This window comes from Lissotriton helveticus, chromosome 7, assembly GCF_964261635.1.
Source record: "Lissotriton helveticus chromosome 7, aLisHel1.1, whole genome shotgun sequence".
Taxonomy (NCBI): domain Eukaryota; kingdom Metazoa; phylum Chordata; class Amphibia; order Caudata; family Salamandridae; genus Lissotriton; species Lissotriton helveticus.
The window spans coordinates 112,088,353-112,104,376 of record NC_136068.1 but is presented as its reverse complement, the minus strand read 5'-3'; positions in this window follow the sequence as shown (position 1 = coordinate 112,104,376).

The window sequence follows — 16,024 nt, the reverse complement described above, 5'->3', positions numbered from 1 at the left end:
GTATCCACTGATGACACTGCTTCTTACCTTCTCAAATCTAGCACTAAGTATTAATAAAGTAAAATAAATCTGAAAGGTTGCTAGCTAATTATCTTAAAATTAAACAAAATAAATTATGAATTGAATCAATTACTGATGATAGTGGTTCTTCTCACCACTGAGGCCAGAATATTCTAGCTCAATTCCAACAATTTAACACAACTCTAAACACACCGGTCTATCTACCCTCAGATCCTATAATTTTAAGCTATTTTTCCTTTATTTCAAAGCCGGCTTATTCTCAAGATGATTTCTCTTCCCTGGAGATGGTCATTACTCAAACAGAACTTCAGCTTGCAATGCTTTCCTTAAAAAAAGACAGGGCTCCAGGGCTCATTGGTTTTACAGCTGAGTTTTATACACACTTTTCTAAATTGCTTCTTCCCAAATTGTCTGTTAATTAATTATTTTATTAATTCGGCTGCCTCTACTAGCTCATTCCTTGATGCCTTCATTTGTCTAATTCCGAAAGTGGGTAAAGATCTACACTAATATAAAAATATTGACCCATTTATTTAGTTAACTTGGATTATAAAATACATTTTCTATAAAGCACTAGCTTTTCATCCAGAAGTCCTTCTTCGTGATCTCTCCAGAAAAGAACAAATCAGTTTTGTCACGGGCAGATATCTTTCGGACTATACTCGTTTGTTTTTCGATATTATTTTTAGGGCTGCAAGCTTGCCCGATTCTTTAGCGGCCATTTCCTTGGATGCCGAAAAGGCTTTTTATTGTGTTATTTGGTATTTTATTTATTTAAAACCTTAGCATGGTTTGGTTTTGGACCGAAATTTATGGCTTTCATTTCTCTCCTCTACACTTCCCTAAGGCAGCCATTTGTGCTAATGGCCTGACATATTTTTATTTTATCCTACATAGAGGGGTTTACCAAGGTTGTCCCCTTGCCTCCAACCTTTTTAACTTAGCATTAGAACCATTTTTATCTCGGATCCACCACAATGTTATAATTTTTATTTATATCATTTATAAAGCACGCTGTTACCAACCGGTGTCCTGACGCTGTAATGATAGCTCCCTGGTTTCAAGCCTCCTGCCTAGTGAGTAAAAAGCCAAGTTTTAAGACTTTTCCGAAAGGCCAGCAGGTCGGTGTTCTGTCTCAATGCAATAGGCAAGGCATTCAAGGCGTTAGCTGCCCCTCTGACAAAGCTTCTGCCCCCCAGCGTGCCTTCATGATGCGAGAGGTCCTGATAAGCCCCATGTTGGCCGACCTGAGCTGTCTGCCCGGTTTGTACCATTGGAAATGCTGATGAAGAAACGAAGGGCCCAATCCATGGACCGCCTTGTAGACTATGCACATTGATTTGAACAGTATCCTTTTACGCACTGGGAGCCAGTGTGGTTTCCCCAGCTCCCGGGAGACGGACGCGAACTTAGGAAGGCCCACAATAAGAGGGCTGCAGCATTTTGCAGGACCTGCAATTTATTAAGCAGCCCCTGTTGGGCCTCTAGAAATAAACTGTTACAGTAATCAAGGTGGGAGAGCACAAGTGCCGTCACCACCGTTTTCTTACACCCATCCGGCAGGAAGGGGAGGATCTTATTGATGATTTTCATAGACCAGTGGATGGAAGAGGTCCGCGCATTTACTTGGGGTTTGAAAGAGAGTTGGTTATCAATCATGACTCCCAAGTTCTTAACCTTCGTTACTTGAATGGGGGGGTTCCCATCTCTTCTGGCCACCACTTGGGACTCAAAAAGTTAACGTTGGAGCCGAAGAGTAAGACCTCTGTTTTGGAGGAGTTTAATTTTAGGCAATTTCTAGCCATCCACGTGCTGACTGCTGTCATGCATTCCTGAAACTTGGCGGCTACGCCGTCTTCACTCCCCGGGAGCAGTTATACGACAATCTGAGTATCATCTGCATAAGATGTTAGTTCAAACCCGTGTGAGCGAATAACCGGGGAGGAGATGTAAATATTGAAAAGGGTGGGGCTTAGAGAGGATCCCTGGGGAACCCCCCGGGGAGTACGAAAGGTCTTGACTCAAACTCTCCCAGGGCTACCACTTAGACCCTATTCGTAAGAAAGGCTTTCAAGATGCTCAGGGCCTTCCCCTGGATCCCGCAGTCCTCTAAACAGTCCACCAAAATACTGTGGTGGACCGTGTCAAAGGCAGCGGACAGATCCAGGAGGATCAGTGGCGCACGGCCCCCCGCATCCATCACCCTCCTGATCTCCTCGGTGGATTTGATCAGGGCGTACTCAGTACTATGACCTTCCCTGAACCCATGTTGAGCTTTGTCGAGGCCCTGAGTGGATCCCAGAAATGTGCAGAGCTGAGAGTTCATGGCTTTCTCTATAAGTTTGGCTGGCAACGGTAGTCTGGCAATGGGCCGATTGCTGTTGGGATCGGCGATATCCAGTGTGGGTTTCTTTAGCAAAGGGGCAATTGATGCTCGTTTCCAACATGTTGGAAAATCCCCCGCTTCAAACACCTAATTAAAAAGATTGGCAAGGGTGCCAGCTATCGGGGCTACCGCCAGCTTCGCCACTGACGCCGGGCAGGGGTCATGAGGAGAACCAGATTTTATCGCATACAGCTGTTTTTTAATTTCTTCGGTACTCACCGGGCCAAATGCTAAAAGTTTTGCCTCCTGTGAGTTAGCTGCGAGATTCCTATAGGTGCCATCTAGTAGACTCTGCCTGACCTGGGGCTCAAGTGCGGAAAAAATAGGTCCACCTTACTTAGGAAGAACTTGGCTAAATTCTCGCATATTTCCTCACTCGGTGGGATGAGCACTGGCTAGGGCATGGCCAGGCTAGAGACCGTATCAAAGAGTTCCTTAGGGGAGTTCCTGTCCCCCTCAATACGGTTGGTAAAATATGTACGCTTGGCCTTCCATATCATGTCTTTATATACACTCTGTCTGGATTTAAGTTTTAGTTTATCCACCTCATAGTAGTTTTTTCGCTAGATCCGTTCAAGTTTCTTACATGTCAACTTGAATTCCCTGAGCTCATCAGAGAACCAGGGAGCTGATGGGATAGTGCGAGTGGGGCGACAGATTTTTGGCGGGGCTAATGTGGTGCACGCACTATCAATCCAGTTGGTGTATGTAGCTGCCGCTTTGTTCACGTCTGCCGGCAGAGTGAGCAAAGAAGACACCAAGAGGTCCTCCAATGCACTTCCCTCGATCTTATTCCAGGTTCTGCAGGTCCTGGCTGTTTTCCTCTCCTGCCTGGCCTTATGCAGCGAGGTGCCCGAAATATTGAACATCACCGCAGCATGATCAGTCCAGGCAACGGGAACAATCTTGACAGATTTCAAATCAGGATTGTTTGTGAAAATTCCATCCAATGTGCGGCCTGCCAGATGCGTTGCCCCCTTAACCACCTGAACTACTCTCTAAGTGGAAATTAAAGTCTCCCAGTGCTGTAAAAGATTTTGCGCACAGGGCTTCCTCTAGAATACTGCCAGCTGTTTCAAGAAACTGGGCCTTAGTCCCGGGAGGTCTGTACAGAAGGCAGCCCTTAGGGGAATGATGATCAGACAAAATAAGCTTGAACCCCAAAGCCTCACACGTCTCGGAGACCACCGGCTGGAAGGACCCCTGGATGGAGGCATGGTAGATAACTGCCAAACCCCCTCCCCTTTTCCGGGGTCTGTCCAGGACAAAGTTAAGGTAGTCTGGTGGGGTAGCTTTCACTATATCTGGCCCAGATGCAGCATCTGTCCAGGTCTTGGTAATAAAGGCTATTTTTATCTCTTTGTCCTGGATCATCTCGGCGCACTCCAGACTGTGTTTTACCAGAGATCTTGCATTGACCAGGAAGCAACTTGTATTGCTTAAGATACCCTCCCCTTTGGGCTTATTGTAGTTGGTAACAGCCCGAACTAGTCTGCAAAGGATAGTTGGGAGACTAGCTTGACATGCAGGACAGCCCTGAATGCCTGCCTGCAGGTCCTCGTCCGGCCTCAATTTAATGCAACCCTCCTTCCTACCTCCAACATCCCAGTTCAGTAAAGAATCCCGGCCATAGATCCGACTTGGCTGGGTATCTGCTAGTAAGCCACCAGAGGTTATGGCACTAGGCGCGGGTCCGGCGCGGACGGGCGCAGACAGGCTTGCCTTTGGCACGGCTTCGGCTTGCCAATGATCCATGATTCACAACAGGTTAAATTGGCTGCGTATGCTGACGACATTTTACTATTCATAACTAAACCTCATTCTTCACTCCCTGCTTTCACGTCAGAAGTTGCGTCTTATTCATCTGTCACGGGTTATAAGCTGAATACTGACAAATGCAAAATGTTTCCCCTTCATAAATTCACTTTCAGTTGTGATTTTTCTTCTTCCCATTTTACATGGCAATATAAACAATTTAAATATCATGGTCTCCAATTTTCTTCCTCCCTCACCTCTTCTATTTCAATTAATATGTACAATTGCACTCAGACAATCTCTTCTCTAACTAACAAATGGCATACTTGTCTTGGTTGGGCCGTCTTGACACCATTAAGAATATGCAGGTACCTCTTATTCTTTTTACTCTTTCTAATATTGCCTTACCTATCCCTCTCAAGCATTACAAGAAACTAAATTCAATAATATATGCATTCCTTTGTAATATTAAAAAGTCTCATAACTCTTTAGCTAGGCTTAAACGGCCTAAAGTTGAAGGCGGAGTACACTTTCCTGATTTCCCCAAATACCATATGTGTTTCCTTTTGCAACAATCTTCTCACTGAATTGCACCCTCCTTGCTATATACTCTGTTATGGGTTGATTTGGAACAAGCTTTTTTATCTCCTTATTCTTTTTCAGAATTCCTGACCTCCATGCGAAAACTTCGAAAAATGTCTACTCCTATTATCAATACCAGCAGCAAATTATAATCTTCTGTAATTCCCTATTCTCTCATGGATCTGTGCTCATTTCTTAATTCTACTTTATGGAATAACCAATTTATTCAGGTGAAGAAACATCCTATTTACTGGCATTCCAGGAGAACTAAAGGGTTGATTTGGGTTCATCAATTATTTGATCAGGATTCATTCCTTACTTTTCCTCAAGTTCGGGATCTCTTTAGCCTTCCGTCTACTTTCCAAGCCAAATGTCTTCTTTTACATAGGGCTATAGTTCAAGCATATCATTATTTCAAATCTATACTGTCCCATGGTACTTCATCACCCACACAATTGGCTGTTATTTTACCTATGCGTCCTAAGGCTTCCCATAGTCATTCCCATTTACTTGAAGCTCCCACTTTGAGATCCAAGTCTAAGACTGAAATTACGTGGGAGGAAGATCTCTCCATAACTTTACCTACACCCACCTACAAACGAATCTTGACTAAAATTAGAAAGTCCTCCCGTGCAGCTAGTACTATACAAATACTTTTTTCATTTATAATAGACTTTTTAATGACATCAGACACCCTTCATGGGATTAATCAAGATATTCCAGACACTTGTTGGACTTGTTCTGCACCACAAGCTGACTTGAAACACTTACTTTTCACTTGTCCCCTAGTCTCTACATTCTGGTTACAAGTTTGGTGTCAAATTAATCTTATTTTCCAGAGTATTGTTCCTTTCTCTATCTCCAATGTATTTTTGGGCAGTGTGTCCGAGGTTTGGTTCAATGCTTCTTCTAACATGCAGACACTAGACCTGTTATTAGCACTTGCTTTTCAACAAATAACCCGTAATTGGAAAGATTTTACACAATTATCTTTAAAAGTGTGGTGGTTAGGCCTGGGTGGTGTACTTCGCTCCGCTCGCGAAGTTTGTAGAGTTTTCCAAACTCCGCATTACACGGAGATCGCGGAGTTCCCAAAAACTCCACTTCGTGCAGCAGAGCAGAGATTTTTTCTTCACTCGCGTTCACCAACGCCAAGATGACGAGCGCGAGCGAGGAAAATCAACTTTCCGGAGAGATTTTTCCACGTTTGCGATCGTCAACATCAAGCCGGAGTGCCCGAGCGTGGAAAATAAACCTCCCGGCGAGATATCTCAACCTGGGGGGGGGTCAGGTTTTTCATTTCGTACGGTAGTGTATGCTCACGACTGCTCATGTTGAGAAATTGCTGGTATGCGTTGAGAAAGCTGCGGCTTGAGGAAAAATTGACACGAGCGGCAGAAAAGGAAAGCCTGCGCTGTGTATGGTGCCGTTCCCGACAAGCATCAAGCACTGTGCAATCACTGCAAAAAGCATTTTTCCATCAAACTCCACTGCTTGCAGAGATCTGCGTAGTGCGGCGGAGTTTTTTTACCACTTCGCAGAGTTTTGGGTAGTACAACTCTGCTAACTCCGCCCAGGGTTAGTGGTGGTATGTAGCCTGTCACAATCACCGATTGGAAACTGCATATATGCACCTTTTAACTCTGGTTTTAAAATGAAAGGCCCTTTGGACACCTGCTACTCAAATTCTTGAATATTCTGCCATCACAACTGTTAGAAGCGGCTGTCTCTAGTTGGCAGAGGTATACACTTCTGACAAATAGGGACACACCTTTTCTAGTCAGGGCAAGGAGATCACACACTTAGATAACCCCTGCTCACCCCCTTGGTAGCTTGGCAAAGCAGACAGGCTTATCTCAGAGGCAGTGCGTTAAGCATTTATGACCACATACAGTAATAAAGTGAATACACTACAAATGGACACGACACAGTAGTATTATAAAAATAAGTATTTTTATATAAGGTTTAGCACAAGACCAAATAACGACAAAAATATACCACAGTCTTAATAAATACTCTTGGAAGGAAAAATAATAGTTCAAGCACGGTTTCTTCTTAGCACAAAGTCTTTAGTATCAAAAGCAACTCTTCTTCTCTAAAACACAGTTCTTGGCAACAATGTAACCCACACGGGAGTCACACGACGTCGAGGCAAAGTTAATCCAAAGGTTCGGCGTCGACCGCGAGGAGCGCTACGTCGAGCCCGGAGTCGCACAGACCCCAACAACACAGTACCTTGGAAAAGTGAAGCACTCGATGATCAGCGGCGTCGAGATGTCCGGCGTCGCGTCTTCGGCGTCGATCGGGCCTCGGAGTCGGGGCGATCTGCAGCGGCGTCGACCGAAGTCAGGCGGGAGCAGCGCTCACGGGATGAAGCAGGATACGGCGTCGTCGATGTCGAGGTTGCAAGAGTGAGCAGCGCTCACGGCGTCGAGAGGGCTCGAAGTCGATGCGATCAGCAGCGGTGCAGACACGGGGTCACTTGGAGCTGGAGCCGAACTCACTACTCACTGGCGTTGCTGCTGGCGTCGATCGGGCCCGGCGGCCGGCGTCGAGGAAGCGGGACACTGGAGCCGTTACTCACGATGTCGAGCTGGATTCGGCGGCGTCCGTCGGCGTCGAGATTGCTGGATTCTTTTAGAGGTGCTGGATTCACAAACTCCAGCAAATAGCACTTTAAGCAGATGAAGTCCTTTAGCCCTGTGACTTCAACAGGAGACTGGCACTCTTCCAGCCCTTGGAGATTTTCTCAGCAAAGAGTGAGAGTACACACAAAGTTCCTCTCTCCTGGTTCCTTGGCAAAAATAAAGAAGCAATGCAGGATTCCCCCAACAAACAGCACTCTGGCAGAAGGGGTAGGCAGTCCTTAGATCAGCAGGCTTCTTGTCCTTGGTTCAGGTTTCCTTGTCAGAAGTGATCTGATTTCTTGGTTCAGGGGTCCTTCTCTTATACCCCTTTTTGGCTTTGATCCCTTTGTCCATGCTGGGGAATTTCCCCCCATCCTGGGTTTGTTGTGGGTGTTGCCAGGCCAGAGCACCTGGCCTATTCACTGGGCAGGGCAGAGTCCTCAGCCGCTCAGCAGGAGCGGAGCCAGCATTGTCACTGGCAGGGGCAGGGCCATCAGCTGCCCGGCAGGAGGCGGGCCAGGAAAGTCCCAGGCAAGCACAGAGTCATCAGTCGCCTGGCAGGGGGGCGGAGCCAACATTGTATCAGGCAGGGCAGGCTATCAAGAGCTACTCTCCCCTACTCTCAATGCAAATGCCCCACTCATCCCACACTGACTCATTCAGACTCTCTGGAGCCACCCAGCTCCTGTCACACGCACACCAGAACCAGCAGAGACCGGTAGACCGTTAGACAAGAAAATAGCTACTTTCTAAAAGTGCTATTTTCAAACACAGAGTCCAAAAACCATCCACACAAACGGATGCGTTATTAAACTCTGAGTTCAGGGATACCAAACTCGACATTGCACCATGCTCCCCGAGCCCGCTAGGATTATAGCATTAATAATCCTGGCAGCCCATTCTAACTGATGGAGAGCAGGCTACCTCACAATAGTGAAAAACGACTATGGATGTAATTCACTATTAGGACATGCCAACCTTGTCAGGCTTGTCCTACCTTATGCTTACAATGCACCCTGCCCGTGGGCCTACCATAGGGGTGACTAACATGAAGTTAAGGGAAGGTTTAGGGACTGGCAAGTAGGTGTACTTGCGCAGTCCTCGTGACAGTCAGACTGCACGTGGTCTGGCAATGGCAGACCTTCAGACATACTTTTACTAGGCCGCTCTTGTGGGTGGCACAACATGTGCTGCAGGCCCACTAGCAGCATTTGTATTTACAAGCCCTGGCACTCCTGGTGCACTCTACTAGGGACTGATAGTAAACCAAAATAAGCCAAACATGGAAGTAAATCAATACAGCAATTTCACATAGGGAGCACTTGCACTGTGACACTGATCAGCAGTGGCACAGTGCCCAAAGCATATACCAGCAAAAAAACATCGTAAACAGAGGAGGCAAACAGAAAAAATGGAGGAGAGACTCATGCCAATGATGCCAGGTCTAACACGTGTCCCCTCCAGCTGAAATGTGGGGAGAACTACCCTTACCCTAGGGAGTCCTCATCACTAAGGCGGAAAAATCTGGACAGACCATCAGCATTGGCGTGATCTGTGCCAGGGCGGTGTTCCACCGTGAAGTCCATCCCCTGTAGGGAAATGGACCACCTCAACAGCTTTGGATTCTCACCCCTCATCTGCATCAACCATCTGAGGGGCCTGTGGTCTGTCTGCACCCGGAAGTGAGTCCCAAACAGGTAGGGTCTCAGCTTTTTCAGTGCCCAGACCACAGCAAATGCTTCTCTCTCTATCGCACTCCACCTCTGTTCCCTGGGAAGTAACCTCCTGCTGATGAAGGCTACAGGTAAGTCTCGGCCCTCTTCATTCACCTGAGCTAGAACAGCCCCCACGCCATGCTCTGAAGCGTCCGTCTGGACAACAAATTCTTTCGAAAAGTCGGGTGCCTGGAGTATGGGTGCTGTGCACATTGCAGTTTTCAGGGTGTCAAAGGCCGTCTGACAGGCGTCAGTCCAGTTCACAAGTCGTGGCTGCTTCCTGGAAGTCAGCGAAGTCAAGGGGTGCACAATGTTACCATAATCCTTGACAAACCTCCTGTAGTAACCTGTGAGACCCAGGAAGGCTCTTACCTGAGTCTGGGTTTTGGGCGGTGCCCATGCCAGGATGGTATCAATCTTGGGTTGCAGGGGGGCCACCTTGCCGCTCCCTACTTGGTGCCCCAAGTACACCACTGAACCCTGCCCAATCTGGCACTTACTGGCCTTGATTGTGAGGCCTGCTCTGCGCAGGGCCAACAACACTTCCTGGAGGTGGCACAAGTGTTCTTCCCAGCTGGTGCTGAACACTGCGATGTCGTCCAGGTAGGCAGCACTGAAATCCTCCAGCCCAGCCAAGACCTGGTTGACCAACCTCTGGAAGGTGGCAGGGGCATTCTTCATCCCAAAGGGCATAACCCGGAACTGGTAGTGCCCATCTGGTGTGGAGAATGCTGACCTCTCTTTTGCCCCATCGGTCAAGGCGATCTGCCAGTACCCAGACGTTAGATCAAACGTACTAAGGTACTGGGCAGCCCCTAACCGATCGATGAGCTCATCAGCTCTGGGGATGGGGTGCGCGTCAGTCTTGGTGACTGAATTGAGTCCTCGGTAATCCACACAGAACCGAAGTTCCGGTGAAGCACCAGGCGCTGCAGCCTTTGGAACCAAGACCACGGGGCTGGCCCAAGGACTGCTAGAGGACTCAACCACCCCTAGGGCAAACATCTTGGAGACCTCCTCCTTGATGTATGCTCTGACCTTGTCAGTCACTCTGTAAGCCTTGTGCTTGACAGGAGTGCTGTCCCCGGTGTCTACATCATGGACACACCACTGAGTAACACCAGGAATCAAGGAGAACAGATCAGGGAATTGCCCCAACAAATGGCGACAATCCTGCTGCTGTTCAGGGGTCAGTGTGTCAGAGAGGACAACACCATCCACTGACCCATCTTGCTCTTTGGCATACAGGAGGTCAGGAAGAGGCTCACTCTCCTCCTCCATTCCAGCATCTGTAGCTAGGAGCATGCCCACTTCGGACCTTTCTAAGTGGGGCTTCAAACGGTTGACATGCAGGACCCGCAAGGGGTTCCTGGGAGACTTTAAATCCACCAGGTAGGTGACATCGCTCTTCTTCTCCACAACCTCAAATGGTCCAGTCCACCTGTCCTTGAGCGCACAAGGTTCCACAGGGGACATGACCCAAACTTTCTGTCCAGGCTGAAGCTCTACCAGAGTGGCCTTCTGGTCGTACCACCGCTTCATCTCCTCCTGGCTGGCCTCCAGATTTGCCTGAGCAAGATCCCTGAAGCGCCTAGTCTGGTTCCTAAAGGCCAGCATGTAACTGTATACATCCTGGGGAGGTTTCCTGGGAGATTGCTCCCAGCCTTCTTTGACCAGACTTAAAGGTCCTCTTACCGGGTGACCATACAAAAGCTCAAAGGGGCTGAACCCTAGAGACTTCTGTGGCACCTCACGGTAAGCAAACAACAGGCATGGCAAGAGGACGTCCCATTTACGCCTCATTGGTTCTTCAAGACCCATGATCATGCCTTTAAGGGTACGGTTGAATCTTTCAACCAACCCATTACCTTGAGGGTGGTAAGGAGTGGTGAACTTATAAGTTACCCCACACTCCTTCCACAGAGACTTCATATAGTTGGAAATGAAGTTGGTGCCCCGGTCTGACACCACCTCTCTGGGGAACCCCATTCGGGAGAAAACACCCATCAGCGCCCGTCCCACCACGGGGGCAGTCACTGTTCTGAGAGGGATGGCTTCCGGGTACCGTGTGGCATGGTCCACCAAGACCAGGATGAACCTGTTGCCCAGGGCTGTCTTGGGGTCCAGTGGCCCAACAATGTCAATCCCCACCCGGTCAAAGGGGGTACTGACCACGGGAAAAGGTTGGAGGGGAGCCTTCTGCTTCCGCCCGCTTTTCCCACTTGCCTGGCAAGTTTGACAGGTCTTGCACTGGATGTCTACATCCCTTCGCATCTGAGGCCAATAGAAATGGGTGACAAGCCTGTCATAGGTCTTGTCCTGCCCCAGATGTCCAGCTAAAGGAACGTCATGAGCCAAACCCAGTAGGAAGGCTCTGAAGCGCTGGGGTACCACCAGCACACGGGCTGACCCAGGCTCAGCAGCCTTAGGCTCGCTATACAGGAGGTCGTTCTCCCAGTACACAAAATGTGACCCTGACTGATCACCTGAGGTTTGGGCTGAGGCCTGCTGCCTCATACCCACAAGAGAAGGGCACACTTTCTGTTCTGCACAGAATTCCTCCCTGGAGGGACCACCATCCTGCTGCCAATGGGTCAGCTCGGGCAGGTCTCCCAGTTCGGCAACTTGTTCACCTGTGGGTTCCAGGGCATCCCCCTCGAGGTCTGCCTCCTCCTGGACCACGGGAACTACGGGGGACGGTTTCCCGCGCCCCCTGCCTCTTCTCTTCACAGCTGGGTCCTGGGCCATACTTTCAGGCTCCAGAACCCCATCAACACCCTTACTTGCTGTCATGGATCGAGTGGTTGCACACACCCACTCTGGCACACCCAACATTTTCAAATGTGTCTCCCTCTCCACCTTAGCCCAAGGGGAGTCTTCTAAATCATTGCCCAGGAGACAATCAACAGGCATGGCGGGCCTCACAGCAACCTGAAGAGTACCCGAAACTCCCCCCCATTCAAAGGAAACTTGAGCTACCTCACACTCTTTCTGGGAGTTGTCAGCAGCTATCACAGGGTAGAATGCGTGGGGAACAACCTGCTCTCTGGACACCAAGTGACACTTGACAGCTGTCACACTCGACGGTAAACGTATGTAAAATAACTGAAAAATGTGTAACACCATTGGAACAACTTTTAATGTTAATTGCCTACTCCTTGCAGGTACTGTTCTATTCTTCTAAACTGAATTGAACTAACACGTTTTAAATGCAAATTGTCTCTAATTAGTATTGGATTGAATTTCCACTGACCCTGAAGTGATCTCTGAGATAAAGCAGCAATTTAAGAAGGAAATCTGTAGTCAATCTGAATTGTGAAATTCAATTTGTATTGACTCGCAAAGGCAGGCACACAACTTTCACACACATATGCTGTGTTGCATTACATTCCCAGTGATCATAACCTGACACACAGTTTGTTTGTAACGTTACCTGGGTGATGTTAAGGGAACAAAAAGAACTTTTGAGTTTAAGAATCAGACATCTATCCTTTTCAGTTAAATATGGAACTAACAGCACCTTGGAGAGTAAACCCTCCTCTTCTATCGAATCTGACAATTCTAACCATTAATTGGTCCAACAATTTATTAGAACTACAATATGCTGAATATGTTATTGTCATTCTTGTGCAAAACCGGGGCACTTTAAAACATTTGTGGTCTGATCATCATCCATTTAATCAGTGGCCATGAATAAAAGAAAGCTTTTTCCTTATCTGTCCACATATTGATAAAATAATGCCCATTTTGTCCATATGGCAAGATAGCATGCATGTGTGCATAATAGTCTCGGCATGCCTATTTTCCCTCCCGTACAAATGCTGCTCTGATGCAGGGCAGGGACAGATTTCAGTGCCTACTGCATTTCCTCCTCCCCATCTTGAAGAAGTGGTGAGTTACTCCAGGGGAATTTGCAATGCAGTCCATGGAGATAAATGTCTTCAGGTCTGTGCATTCTCATGATATGTAGGCGGGAGACAGTTGAGCTCAGCACGCCTTGTGACCATGTCAACATGATTGTACTACTGATTATCGAGGATACTAATATCATGGTATGATAATATCATGGGCAAAATTTTGAAGACCAAAATATATCAAAGCAAACATATATAGAGGAACATTATTTTTACTATTCCTAGCTTCACATCTACATACCTTGAAGCTATATATGTTGCCATGGAGCATTTATCGGGAGTTAAGAATAGAACATATATCTTTCAATATTTTGTTTTTGATATTTTGTCCTTGATATTTCTTTACCACAAAATTCTACCTTTCGATATTCAGTGGCCACACCTGTCCACATGGTTCATGGGAGCCAATGCATAACAGATCAGTGGACTCATTCATATGTTGTGCAAGAAGGGATGAACTGTCCCTTTCACAGGCTGCAGATCTTGACTGTGAACACCATATATGACAAAAGAACATTTGAACACACATTTGCGAGGGGCAAAATATTTCCCACAAACAAAATGTCCCTAACAAATGTGGAGCCAAAGTTTGTGAATTTGGCCCACAAAAAGTAACATTGAAATTTTATTGTAAAGTTTGTTTTCAATCCTTAGAAAGCCATCTGATATTGTTTATACTTCAGTGGTGATTTGTAGTCTAGTCCTGCTAGGAAAATTGCTTCATACATTAATATTGCTAGTATCAGTCTGGCTGAGGTGTACGGTGTCTCAAGTGTTATTGAATAAGATATCTTTATATTGAAATCCAAAACATGCATTCTTCTTCATGTCTCAGTATGCATTTTTTTGCATAATCAATTAGTTGCTGATTTAAAGAGGAGGAACCTTGCTTGCTGTTGCACCCAGTGAAACAACCATTTTGTGCATCAAGTGATGACTCCACCAGCAAAACATGAATAATTTATCCCCCCCCCCCCCCAAGTCTGATGAAAATGTCAATTTCAGGCATGAACTAATGACTGAATCTGCTACTTTCAATAAACTCCTACGACGTGATGAGAAATGTTGGAGTCACATTATCATTGATGAACTGAAACTCCAACGAAATTTCCTGAACGACATCTGTAGCACAGTCAGGAGTAAAGTAATATACCACTGCCTTCTTTTATGGCTCTGAGTTTGGCCATTCGACAGCTTCGTGGTATGTAAAGTTCTTGGGCAGACCGCAGTCTGTGATGGTAGGTTTGCCTGATGGGAACCTCTGAGGGTGAAATACTTTGCAGGGTGAATGTTTTCTTTTTTTGTGGTTGTCTTCTAGAGGTTAGGGTGATGGTGGAGGCAGGCAGTGTTGCAAAAATCTATTTTCAAAGTAGGGGTGCTGCCATCAATTTTACCTCAGTGAAGTCATAGAGATGGTAAACAATCCAAGTGTAGAAAATGAGTCTAGTGGTGTGTGTCCAGTTGTGCATTTGAAACACACAGTCCCAAATGCATACTATACAATACAATACATTCACATTTTTAAAGCGCAGAGATACCTCCAAAGAGGTGCCCTGGAACTAGCGGTAAGGATCACCCAAGGAAGGGATCGGAAAGAGGCTAACAGCTGCCTTAACTTAACTCAAAAAGAAAAGTTTTATACAACTTTCTGAACGCATCTTCAGACATGATACTTCTAAGTTTAAGAGGGAGAGCAAATATATAACTAAAGTATGGCGGGCTATGGTACTGCCATTTACAGAGACCACATCTTCCATTGAAAGGACCTCTTGAAATGTTCACTAAATTAGCATCAGACATGCAGCTTTACTGCTGAACCTACATGGTGCACAAATGATGACCTATGAAAATCAGATTTCTAAGTATGTTTATTTGCGCATCACACAAGCAAAATGTGTTGGTTTGTTTTCACCCTATTAAAATCTTTACCTCCATCACACTCCAGAATTACAAAAAAGCAAAATAGGTCATTTTTACTTACTTTGCTGCTGATATATTTGGGAATATATTTGGCTAATTGAAAAGTGTTTATGGATAGTTGTGTGTTAGAAAATATTTGATTCTGCAGCCTTCCCTTTCCCACTTCATGCACACTAGTCAGATTGGCCTTTGGGTCAGAATATACAATTTCAAACACAAAATCAATGAAAGGGAAAGTAAACACAACATTTAATGTGAAATTGGCAGCAATTTCTCAGAAGACATTCCATGACTGTTGTTCATTTACTATTAGTTCAAAAGCCACAATTTAAGGGGCTATTTGTTGGTAATTCAGCTTCTGAACTCCAGCAAGGTTCTTTTGGGGGTCCTGCAGAACCTCCAGTATCTCAACTTCTAGTGCCCTTGGATAGAGATGGGGAGAATTGGGTCCATCTAGTGACTTTCCAGCATATATCATGTCACTGTAGGCTGTGTCATTGATTAGCCTTTTATTGGTGCTCTGGGAGTGGGGTGAATTTTATAGCATACTTTGGCAGTGAATGTGGGAAATTATAGAGGCTCAACTGATTGCTGACAAGGAAAAGAATTGTGTGCTCCTATGTCAGCGCAAAAAGAACAATTGATGGACAGAATGCTGAACAATGTCAAACATTCACCCCAGTACAGAGATCTGGGCTGATGAGGGCCGATGCCCCGAAACCGGTCCCAGGATGCATGTTTCCAGTCCAGGGATGACCTGGCTTGGCAGTTTGGGCTGGACTGTTCCCATGAGGGGCAGGGTCAAGACTGGGGTGGCATGGTGAGCAAAAGAACAATGGATTAAACCCAGATCCTTGTGACTGAGGGTGAATGTTTGCACTGTTCAGCATTCTGTCCATCAACTGTTTCTTTTGCTTTCTCACTCTAAGTGCGCCGGATATGCCCAGACGTGTGTCCTGTGGTCACTGCACAACTGGATTCAAGCTGATACCCGAAACAGGTCCCAAGAGGCTTGTTTCTTGTCCAGGGAGGACTTGGCGTGGCGGTTTGAAATGGACTGTTCTCATGAGGAACAGGGTCAAGCCTGATTTGCATTTGGTTGGA